Raw genomic sequence first — 12500 nt, forward strand, 5'->3', positions numbered from 1 at the left:
CTGATGTAATTTGCAATAGACCAAGAAATTCTGTTTTCAGAATATTTTCCTTGGTTGAGAAGAACTTCACACAAAGACACAAGAGCTTAGAAACTGACACATCTGTTGATTCGTCTATAAGTAATGAAAACTTTACGTTTTTCAACTCTTCAATAAGTTCCTCACAGCAAGCCTTAGCAACAACATTTGAAATAATCTTAGCACACTTTGTTCGATGTAGCTTAGTGTTTTCAAGTGTACTCTTCTTGCTGTACTCCTTAATTATGTCTGTAAAATGATCAACTGATCGAACGCTGCTATGGCATGCGACTGCTACGCTATATTTTATTTCAAACTCTCTTAATAGTGTTTTTTCAGCAGATGTTCCACAATATGAGTGAACTGTTTTTTCATGTTTCCCCGCTGATTCACAATTCTTAATATGCTTAGCTCCTTTCTCATGTAGCACCAACACGCCTTTCTTCATGGAGGCTATAGTGATGTTGCATACTTTACAGTGACATGCATTACCCCTGCCGTCACCCATTTGAATTCTTTATCCCATTCTTTATTGTATTTTCTTCCTTCTTCATATGAAGTCTTTCACTTCCCCATATCTGCTACACCAGTCTATAGAAATTGCGAAAAAGAAAGTCCAAATTATATATAACACACACACGTGCAACCGAACCAGATACACACAGGCAAACGACTGGTGGATAGGAAAGGAAAGCTGAGCTTGGGAACTCCTGCTCCTGTTCGATGTTGTGCGGTGGGAAACAGACACGAATGATTCATGTTTTGAACTCATCCATCAAACCATCCGTCCACATTCGACGTGATGAAATCAAATTACCATTAGAAAGTTTAATAATTTTGTCCTCTCATTATGAATAAAATATATCATTTTTAGTGTGAATGGAAAAAAAATTATGACTAAAAATATCTTTTGAAATATGCCAAAAATTATGCCAAATAAGGTTTGGCATATTGATGTAATTTTCTCATGCCAGCCAGACCCAAAATATGCCAAATTGGCATAATTATGCCAAACCTGGCATGGGTACCTTTCATGATTTGAAATATTAAACCATGGGTATTTGTTAGTGTGGAGGATTTATTTTTTGTTTTATTTTATTTTTTGTTTTTGCCAAATCCTGTGAGAGAGAGAGAGAGAGAGAGAGAGAGAGAGAGAGAGAGAGAGAGAGAGAGAGAGAGAGATTGTGTTAGCGAGCGAAAGTAGTTAGGTTAACGATCGTTTGTGGTGAGAAAGACTGTTGGTTTAAATGAGATTGTTTGTTTACATTTTTTTAGTCAGGTTACGACAGTGGTGAATGTTTCGGAGCGAATGCTTTTTTGATTGACTGCTGATGGAGGCGGTTGTGTGTGTGATTGCTGGATTTACTATTATTCTTTATTACCAGCAAGGAAGTGATTATTTATATTCAAAGTAAGTACAGTTTTGTTTATCTTTGCTTGTAGTGATTGTGAATGATAGGAACAATTTATTATTTATCTTTGATTATAGTGCGATAGTTCAGTTAGTTAGGAGTGTTTGTAAGTGTTTTTCTTTTTTATTTTGGCAGGCTGTGATTCCTCCTTTTTGAGAGAATTTTCTTTGAATGTGGAATTGATTGGTGATGACTTGGCTTATGATAAGGACTTGGAACTGACTGCTCTTTTGAATTTGAATGTAATCGATAGCGACTTGCCCTGTTTGAAGAAATTTTCTTTGGATTATTTTGATGATGATGATGATGATGATGACGATGATGACAATGACGCATTAACCGCCATAAATTGCTCCACTCACCACTTAAGTGCTTTATGTAGTGGAAAGGTTACCGTTTTTGCCACCGAGCTGTGTCAGTGTGGCATTGATAAAGACTGTTTGGACCATTTAGACAAGTGTCTGTGTCCTTATATACTGTAGATATACATAAAATTATTACATATTGGTTGTGGTCTGTTTTAGTTTTAAGTTTGTAAGGTTTTTTTCTTTTGGTTTATTTGAATGGTGATTAGTTTTAAGTGTTGTTATTTTGATTGTGGGTGGTTTTTTGTAAAGCGTTTTAGTTTTAAGGAATATAGTTGTAAGGTTATGTTTTGTTTTTATGTCCTTTTTGTCTAAGAGTCTGGTTGTAGATTACGTAAGGGGAAAGTTTGTTTTGTTGAGACCATTGTAAGTAAGTAAGATTCAAGGGTGTGGGGGTTGTTTTTGCAACATCCCGCCACATTATTTTGGCACCCAACGTGGGGCTGCTGAGGCGGGACTGATAGCTGGACTCTTAGACGAAGGACTGATAGGATACGAATTTAGAATTAAGGTTGAAGAAAAATGGAAGGTAAATACAAGGCTTTGGAGGAGGAATTGCGGCTGAGTAAGGAGCGTGAGGAGAAATTGTTGCAAGAGAATAAGTGGTTAAGGTGTGAGAATGAGGAGATGCATAGGAAACTGAGGGAAATTCAGGGAACTGTAGAGAGAGTGGAAGAGGGTGTTGAGATGAGGATGCGAGAGAATGAAGAACGAATGGAGAAACGAATGGAAGATATGATGGGGCAAGTCATGGGGATGAAAACTATAATGGGTGAAGGTGCAGTCGGAGGAGTGTCCTCAGCTTCGGGTAATGGGTTGGTAGTGGAAGAGAAGGTTAAGGTAGGTGATAATGGGAAAGGAAGTGATAGTGATAGTAGTAATAGTGATGGTGATATTGAAGATAAGGGAATTAGGCATAGTAAGGATGAACAGAAAGGTGAGAGGAAAGATGAAAGGAAAGGTAAAAGTGATGTGAAGAAAGAGAAGAAAAAGTATCAGGTTGATAGCAAGGACGATCGTGAATGGGTGAAAGTGGTAAGTAAGAAAAAGGGTAAGAAGGGAATGGTTAAGGATAGGAATTTAAGTGTGGAAGTGGATTCATTATATTCAAATGAGGAAGAAGGTAACAAGGGAGTAGACAGTGATGATAGCAGTGAGAATGAACGTGATGTGTGTAAGACTGTGTTTATGAGAGAGGTACCTCGGTGTGAAAGGTTCAATGAGCATAGCAGTAGGGATGTATATGATTTTTTCAAGGAGTATGAGAGGTATTGTCAGGATAAGTATGGTGATGGTAAAAGAGTTTGGGCTAGGGAGTTAGGAGAATATTTGACTGGGTATTTGTTGACGATGTATGGAGTGATAATGAGTGTAGGGGACGTTGATTATGAAAGTGGGAAAAAGAGAATAATTGAGCAGGTAAAACGTATGAAAGGGAGTGTTAAGTATAAGTGTAAGAATGATTTTGATGAAGCACGGATGAATGCAGGAGAAGCGATATCAATGTACGTATGTAGGTTGGAAACTTTAGCTAGGAAGAAGTATGGGGATGAAGGTATAAATGAGAATAAGGAGTTAATGAGGAAGTTTTTGGCTACTGTACCCGAGAATGTTGCTGAGTTTGTTAATTTGAAACGGAAGGAAGTATGGAGGTGGAACATAATTTTATTGTAATGGGAGAGAATGTGATGCCTAGTTGTTTTTTGATAGGAATTGACTATTTAAGATTGCATGATTTATCAGTTGATATTGGTAGTGGTTTGCTTCTGAAGAATGGATGTGAAGTAGTTGTGATAGAAGATAACAGTGTATTTATGGCGAATTTTGTTGGCATGGTTGATATTAGGAGGAGTGAGGATGATCTACTGACTAAAGAGGAGGTGGAAGAAATGAAAGATGAATGTGAGGAAATTAAAAGGTTTCGTGAATGTATGTTGAATAATATTGAGGTAGAAGAATGGCCGTCTGATTTAGAGGTGTATAAGAAAGTTAGTAAGAGACTTATTGTGTGTAAGAATATTGTTTATTTTCTACATAAAGGAATGGATGAAGATATATATGTTCCTGTGTTTCCAATGCATGCAGCAGTAAGTATGTGTATGTTAGTGCATGACAGATATGGGCATATGGGTAAGAATAAATTATGGGAATGCATGCGTGAGAGATTGTTTACACCTGGGTTGAGTCAGATCTGTAAGGATGTAGCGACTACGTGTGAAGATTGCCAGAAAGGGAAGTATCAGAGAGTGCATGCTAATCCGCCTGTTTTGAGATTACGTATGAAAGAACCATTTGAGATGTTTGTGATTGATTGTGTTTCGTTGCCTGTGACTGCGAGAAGACATGTGGGAATGATTGTTATGGTTGATCACATGAGTAAATTTACCTATGCAATACCCATCAAGGATAAACGGAGCGAGACTGTTGCAAGAATGGTTGGTCAAGTGATGTTGCCGATGTGTGTGTAAGCCTGTGAGAATGTTAAGTGATAATGGCCCTGAGTTTGTTGGATGGGAGTTTGAGCAGATGTTAAGAGAATGGGGTATTGAACATGTGTATTCGACTCCTTATATGCCAAGTGCAAATGGGTTGGCTGAAAGGACTGTAAGAACATTAACTGAAATTTTGCGAATGATGAGTACATGTGATAATGATTGGGATTTGTATGTTGGTAGAGCGTTGTGGGCTTACAATGCAACAGTGCATAAGAGTACGGGTATGTCTCCATGTAAGTTTGTGTTAAATTTTGAAAAGATAATAAGACCGAGGTTGGGTGTGTCGGGGATGATAGAGATGTGTGGAGGAAAGCAAATAAGAGGTTTGAAAGCTTTAAAGTTGGTGAGAGAGTGATGAAAGAAGTAATTGAAAAGGGTAGAATGAATGTAAATAAGGTGCGTGATAAATTTGAAGGTCCCCATGAGGTGTTAGAAGTTGGTTCGAGTGGATTAAGTTACGTTTGGGTAAGTTGTGTGTGGGTGGTATTGTGGAAAAAAATTAGGGCCCACCACAACCAGTTGCGTAAATGGAAAGAGGTACCTAAGTATATCCAAGAGAATGGGATGAGTAAATGGTTGAAAAGGAACAAGGGTGAACCTAGTATGTATGAGGACTTAGGTCTGGAAGGTAAACAGTTGGTGTTAGTAGAATATAAGAAAAGGAAGAATACAAGAGCTTTAAGTAAAGATGAAAGAAAGGGAAATTTTATAAGTAAAAGTGAGAATAGAAATAAGTATGACAAGGGTGTAAATGTGCAAGTGTGTATGGAAGATAAATGTGTTAATACAGATGAATCATGGCTGAGTATGAATGATACCTATAGTGTGTGTGGCTTTTCCTTAGGTGATGTAAAAGAAAGGATGACGAATGCGAGAGTGAGAGATAGGAGAATGATTAGTAGCATGAATGAATCTTTTACAGAAGTTGAGAATGTTTTTGATGAAATGGATGAAATGTTTACAGAAATGAGTGTAATTATAGGGCCAGATGAGAACGAGGTAGATCTGATTGTACATGATATATTAGATGATAGGGATTTAGATAGGAATAGTGTTAATGTAGCGAATGATTGTGATAAGGAAGAAGTGAATGATAGAGTATATGGAGGCCCAGTTACTCGGAGTAGAGGTCCCGTTCCCGACTGCGACTGGGTTATGAAAAAAATAATGTAAGTGTTGTGTGAGAAGGATTTGGCAAAGTAAGGGGGGAGGAATGTGGAGGATTTATTTTTTGTTTTATTTTATTTTTTGTTTTTGCCAAATCCTGTGAGAGAGAGAGAGAGAGAGAGAGAGAGAGAGAGAGAGAGAGAGAGAGAGAGAGAGAGAGAGAGAGATTGTGTTAGCGAGCGAAAGTAGTTAGGTTAACGATCGTTTGTGGTGAGAAAGACTGTTGGTTTAAATGAGATTGTTTGTTTATATTTTTTTTAGTTAGGTTACGACAGTGGTGAATGTTTCGGAGCGAATGTTTTTTTGATTGACTGCTGATGGAGGCGGTTGTGTGTGTGATTGCTGGATTTACTATTATTCTTTATTACCAGCAAGGAAGTGATTATTTATATTCAAAGTAAGTACAGTTTTGTTTATCTTTGCTTGTAGTGATTGTGAATGATAGGAACAATTTATTATTTATCTTTGATTATAGTGCGATAGTTCAGTTAGTTAGGAGTGTTTGTAAGTGTTTTTCTTTTTTATTTTGGCAGGCTGTGATTCCTCCTTTTTGAGAGAATTTTCTTTGAATGTGGAATTGATTGGTGATGACTTGGCTTATGATAAGGACTTGGAACTGACTGCTCTTTTGAATTTGAATGTAATCGATAGCGACTTGCCCTGTTTGAAGAAATTTTCTTTGGATTATTTTGATGATGATGATGATGATGATGACGATGATGACAACGACGCATTAACCGCCATAAATTGCTCCACTCACCACTTAAGTGCTTTTTGTAGTGGAAAGGTTACCGTTTTTGCCACCGAGCTGTGTCAGTGTGCCATTGATAAAGACTGTTTGGACCATTTAGACAAGTGTCTGTGTCCTTATATACTGTAGATATACATAAAATTATTACATAATGGTTGTGGTCTGTTTTAGTTTTAAGTTTGTAAGGTTTTTTCTTTTGGTTTATTTGAATGGTGATTAGTTTTAAGTGTTGTTATTTTGATTGTGGGTGGTTTTTTGTAAAGCGTTTTAGTTTTAAGGAATATAGTTGTAAGTTTTTATGTCCTTTTTGTCTAAGAGTCTGGTTGTAGATTACGTAAGGGGAAAGTTTGTTTTGTTGAGACCATTGTAAGTAAGTAAGATTCAAGGGTGTGGGGATTGTTTTTGCAACATCCCGCCACATTAGGATTGCTTTTCACTCTAGCTAAAAATAAATGCCATAAGAGTAAAATAGATTTATGACTACTGAATTACTTATCGATTAACAGATGTTCTAGGATCTAAACTGCCACACACTCAATATATAAAGTATATATATATATATATATATATATATATATATAATTTATATATGTATATATATATATATATATATACACATACATACACATGCATACATACATACTATAAATGGGAGACAAAGACAAATTAATTGTTAAATGCTTTCGTGGAAGTGATGGAAGTTACAAGTTAGAGCGTGGTAAGTGTTGATAGTGCGGTCAAAAGAAAAGCCCGGAATAACTGGAGAGAATTTTTAGACAGGGAAGCAAATGAGGCTGACAAAGCTATGAATACTGGGAGTGGTTATGGTCTAAGAATTGCTCATAGAAGAAGAAAAATGGATCTGTTATAACAACAGAAGATAAAGAAAGGCATTGGTGAATGGAAAACTTTAGTGAGGTAATGAGTAGGAGGTACGAAGGGAATAATCTCATTGATATACCTGAAGCTGATGAAAACTTCGATGTGCCCATGAATGAATTCAATCTGTTTGAAGTCCAAGCTATCACTAAGAGATGGAAACCTCCTGGCTACGATGGAATAACTGCTGAGTTGATATTTGCTGAAGATTAAGTGACCCCCAAGAATACTGTACCGCACATGTATCACACAAGCTCGTACACTGTAACGGTATATCTGGTTTTTTTTTTATATTGTCGTTATTGCTCTTCCCTCGCACTAATAACCTGTTTATGTCTGTATATGCTAGTCTCATTGTGTTTGAATTTTTGTGCCGTTCATGACTGGAACGGATTGTATTTATATTCTTGCTCCATCCAAATAATGTTAGTTGTAGTCACACTTTTCAATTAATACCTAACTGGTGCATCCGCACATTAGTGACCACCGGAGTGTCCAGTTCCCTCCGGGTTTCCCCCGCACTGTTGTATCATATTATTTTACGATGCCACTTTAAGGCACTAACTTTGCTATCAACGCTCTGCCCCCTGAAACTGCCGTTCTTCGCCAGTGGAGAAGCGTTTCCCTGGTTCCAGTGTGGTGAGGTCCAGTTTTGCATCAGGGTTGTGACTCAGTCAAGTACCAAAGCACATTATGTTCTCGAGGCGATGCCCGAGGACACTTTCCTGGAAATTTGCGATTGGCTGTGCGAGCTAGGGGACACAAATAACGTACAACGCCTTCAAATCATACCTCCGAAAGCAGTACTCACCATCGCCAGCCACCCACATAGCGAAAGCTTTTCAGCTCTCAACAACCATTGGGGAGCCAAAGGGTTTCGTTTGCCCTCAGGGAAATGACCAGTATTGCTCGTCTGCAACCTGTTGCAGATGGCTCTCCTCATGAAGTGAATCTACTCCGTGCCCTTTGAGTACAGCGCCTACCCAAACCTCTACGTGCTGTCATCCCCGATGTCGATATTTTGCACATGAAGGACCTGAGGACCAAAGTCGACGCCCTTATGGACAGCACTTCACCAACTTCAAGGCCTCCTTCAACGTCTCCACTCCCGACGAAGTAGATAACTATTCAGCATCAACTGAAATAACATGTATGAGGTAAGAGATAGACATCCACCTTATGAAGTGCCGGAGCTGCGACAAAACCGCCCACCACCCACCTTTTATGCCCCAACCAACAACCTTTACAGTCACTTGCAGTAATGCTACTACCACTCCAAATATGAGGCTGCTGCAAGGAAATGTGCAAATGGTTGTCACTGCCCAAAAAGTGCGTAAGTAGCCCATCGCCTGTGACAGTGACCCTCCCTGTCATTCATCTTTTCTTTTTACATGATGCAGGTATGGGTGTGCAATTTTTGGTAGATACAGGTGCTTGCTGATCTCTTCTGCCAAGGCAGGACATGACGTAGTCTCTAAGTCTACCGGCATCTGCCTGGTAGCTACCAACGCATTGGCAATACCCACCCATGGTTATGAAATACTCACATTGTCGTTTGAAGCACGTTCCTGACGTCACATTGCCAGTCCACGGTGCAGATTTCCTTTCACAGTTCCACCTCCTGGTCGATATAGCTCACTGACAGTTAGTCAATGTGGATTCGTACTACTCGACACCCCTCCAACCCGCCTTTCCGACCTTGATCTCCACATCAGCACACGAGTGCTTGCTGATCTCTTCTGCCTTGGCAGGACATGATGTAGTCTGTCTAAGTCTGTCGACATCTGCCTGGTAGTTGCCAACGGATCGGCGATACCCACCCACGGTTATGAAACTCCCGCATTGTCGTTTGGAAGCACCAAATATATTGGGAAGTTTCTCGTTCCTGACGTCACATTGCCAGTCTACGGTGTGGATTTCCTCTCATACTTCCACCTCTTGGTCAATATAGCTCACCGACAGTTAGTCAATGTGGATTCGTACTCCTCGACACCCCTCCAACCCGCCTCTCCGACGTTGCTCTCCACATCAGCACACCCAAGGATGCCTACACCTACTTCCTCACGTCATATCCGGAGGTTTTCCATTAACAACTTCGTCAAACGCCCACAGTTGCCGAGAAACACAATATTTATCACAATATCAAGACGACGGAGCCCCCCGTGTTCACCAGATTCATACATCTGGTACTGGATCATTTGGTAGCTACTAAACAAACATTCGCGAAAATGGAAGAAATGGACCTGAAGCCATAGTTGTCACCCTTACATATCGTCCTGGAGAAAGATGGCTCTCTGTGTCTGTGTAGGGATTACAGGTACCTAAACATGCAGACAGAACCAGATCACTACCCCTTACCAAATATCCCTGACGTGACGTCCTACTTGCACAAAGCAAAGGATTTTTCCACACTCGACCTTCTGAGGAGATATTATCCGGTGCCCATAAACCCAAAAGACATTCTCAAGACTGCCTTTGGTACATAAGTCTTCAATTAATTCTGTTTGGTCCTTCATAATGATGGGGCTACTTTTCAACGTCTCATAGACTGCATCGTAAAGGACCTCCCCTTCGGTGTATGTTACGTAGACGACACACTTGTGTTCACCTCCTCCAAAGAGGAACATCTCCGTCATTCACGCATTGTGCTGGACCAACTACAACAGAACGGCCTTGTAGTCTGGTACGACAAGTGTACATTTGGTGCCAATGTAGTATCGTTCTTAGGGCACTGCATTACTCCCGAAGGATTCCACCTTCTCCCTGACAAGGTAGCAGCCATTCAAAACTTCCCCACGCTCTCGACCGCAAAAGCACTGCAAGAATTCTTAGGCATTATCAACTATTACCACTGTTTCTTGCCAGCTATCGCTATCACTCTTGCTCCCCTCTATGCCTCCCTCAAGGGCAAGCCAAAAGACCTGAAGTGAGGTTCCCTTAAGAAGAGGGCTTCTGCAACGCAAAGAATGCCCTATCAACTGCTGCTGCTCTCACTTTTCCCATGCCACATGCACCTCTCCTCTCCACTGATGTCAGCGACATTACTACTAGGGCAGTCCTAGAGCAGTTGGCAAGGGCTCGCCCTGCCCATTGGCTGTCTTCAACTATGAATTGCTGGCTGTGCAATTGGTTGTGTGTCACTTTTGCCACTTCTTGGAAGGTATGCCTTTTATCATTCTTACGGATCACATTCCTCTGGTGCATGCCTTCACTCATCAGTCCAAAGCCTGGTCCACCCGTCAACCCCGACATTTCTCCTCGGTGTCTGAATACAATTTTACCCTTCAGCACGTCCCTTGGAAAATGAAACCTGTTGCCGATGCCCTGTCATGAAACACATTGGCTGCCATTCACCTGGGTTTGAATTACAATACCATAGCAGAAGCCCAACGAAAGAATCCAGAGTACCAAGCATGTAGGACATCCTGCATATCCCTCCATTTGTAGGACGTACCTCTTGACAACTTCAGCGCCATCATCCTTTGTGACATCTGTAGTGGTAGACCTAGACTGTGGATACCTTCTCCCTTGCGCCAATAGTTGTTTGATTTCATTCATGGCTTATCACATGCCATGCGCCATTCTACTGCCCAGCTACTGAAGACAAAGTTCATTTAGTATGGGATTACTAAGGATGCTAAGGATTGGGTATACACTTGTACTTCATGCCAAACCTCAAAAGTACATCCACACACGCATTCAAGAGTGGGCACTTTTCTTCAACTTTCCCACATTCACGTCGGTGTTGTAGGTCCGCTAACCTCATCACAAGGACAGTGTTATTTGTTTATCGTCATTGACCGCTCTACTCATTAGCCTGAAGCCATTCCCATGGAAACTGCAACGTGCGCCTCGTGTGCATTTGCCCTAATCTCAGGATGGAGACATCATTAGCGAATCTCCTGGGTAATAACCTTCCTCAGACAACAGCATATAACCCTACTGCCAACGGTATGGTTGCACGTTTTCACCGTACCCTCAAAGCAGCTTTTAGCTCCCGCTGCAAGGACTCCAACTGGTTTACCTAGCTTTCCTGGGTCCTCCTTGGACTAAGGGCCACTCCTAAAAGCACCCTGGAAGTCTCGGCAGCTGAAATGGTGTATAGTGACCCGTTGGTCATCCCTGCCGAATTTTTTCCGTCTGTAACCACCTCTAACAATCTCAAGCGCGTATGTCATGTTGTGGAAAAATTTATTTCATGCTACCAGACTTACAAGCCCCCAGCTAAACAACACATACTGACAGATTTGCACTCGCATGTTTTCCTGTTCAATGACACTAGCAAGCCACCATTAACACCCCCTTACACAGGTCCTTTCCTCGTGATACGTCATACGCCTAAAGCATTCTTCCTCAACATGTGTGGAAAAAAAGTCTGGGTCTCCATTGATCGCCTAAAACCTGCATATCTCCTGCCAGATGACCCGCCTACAGTATGCCTCTCAAGAGCAGGGTGCCCTATTTCATATGTATGTCTTTATTAAGGGGGAAACATGTACCGCACGTGTGTCAGAAAGGCTCGTACACTGTAACGGTATTTCTAATTTGTTTTACATAGTCTTTATTGCACTGCCCTCACAATGATAACCTGTTTATGCCTGTACATACTTGACTCATTATGTTTTAATTTTTTTGCCTTTCTTGAATGGTAATGGGTTGTATTTATACTCTTTCTCCGTCCAAATAAAGTTAGTTGCAGTCACTCCGCTTTTCAGTTAATACCTAAGTGGTGCATCCGCACAATACTTACAAGAATATTTTGTGGAATGTGGCATGAAGAGGTAAAACGTGATGAATGGGAGTGTTGGTGGAAATGGCTAAAACAGCAGACCTGACTAATCGCAATAATTACAGAGGCATCACACATACGTCAGTTGTTATGAAAATATATAGTATGCTTATTTTGAAGAGACTAGAGAGAAAGATTGATGAAAAGCTGAGAGATGAACAAGAAAGATTTACAAAAGGTAGAAGTTGTACTGACCAAATTTTCATTTTAATATGAGATGTACAGTAATGCACAGTATATAGTAATCCACCTTTGATGGCATTTGTGGACTATGAAAAAGCCTTTGATGGTGTGCACCGGCCAATTTTGAATGAGTCCTGTGTTATTATTGAATTCCTCTTAGTTATGTGAATTTAATTAAGCCTGTTCATTAACATAGCAATTACAGAGGTAATGGTAGTGGAGTCTTATCAAATGAATTTCTAGTGAATAGCGGAGTAATCCAAGGGAATGTGTTGGGTAGTGTAATGCATAGAACAGTTGGAGGTGGTGGAGAAGAATTGGAATGGATTGGTAATGGGATTTTATCTGACCTACAGTATGCTGATGATGCTGTCTTTATTAGCAGAACACAACAGCATTTGCAATGCTTGCTTAATAGAATGCATGAAATATCACATGAGG

General features: G+C 40.4%; 1 protein-coding gene and 1 pseudogene across 1 annotated transcript in view; both read right to left on the bottom strand.

Moving 5' to 3' along the window:
* Positions 1 to 466, bottom strand: part of LOC137645869 (zinc finger BED domain-containing protein 5-like) — a 1223-nt pseudogene extending 757 nt beyond the window's left edge.
* Positions 1 to 12500, bottom strand: part of LOC137643869 (protein amalgam-like) — a 538253-nt gene that overhangs the window by 282390 nt on the left and 243363 nt on the right. The gene's annotated exons all lie outside the window — the stretch shown is intronic.

Source organism: Palaemon carinicauda, chromosome 1 (assembly GCF_036898095.1).
Source record: "Palaemon carinicauda isolate YSFRI2023 chromosome 1, ASM3689809v2, whole genome shotgun sequence".
In the NCBI taxonomy this organism is placed as follows: Eukaryota; Metazoa; Arthropoda; class Malacostraca; order Decapoda; family Palaemonidae; genus Palaemon; species Palaemon carinicauda.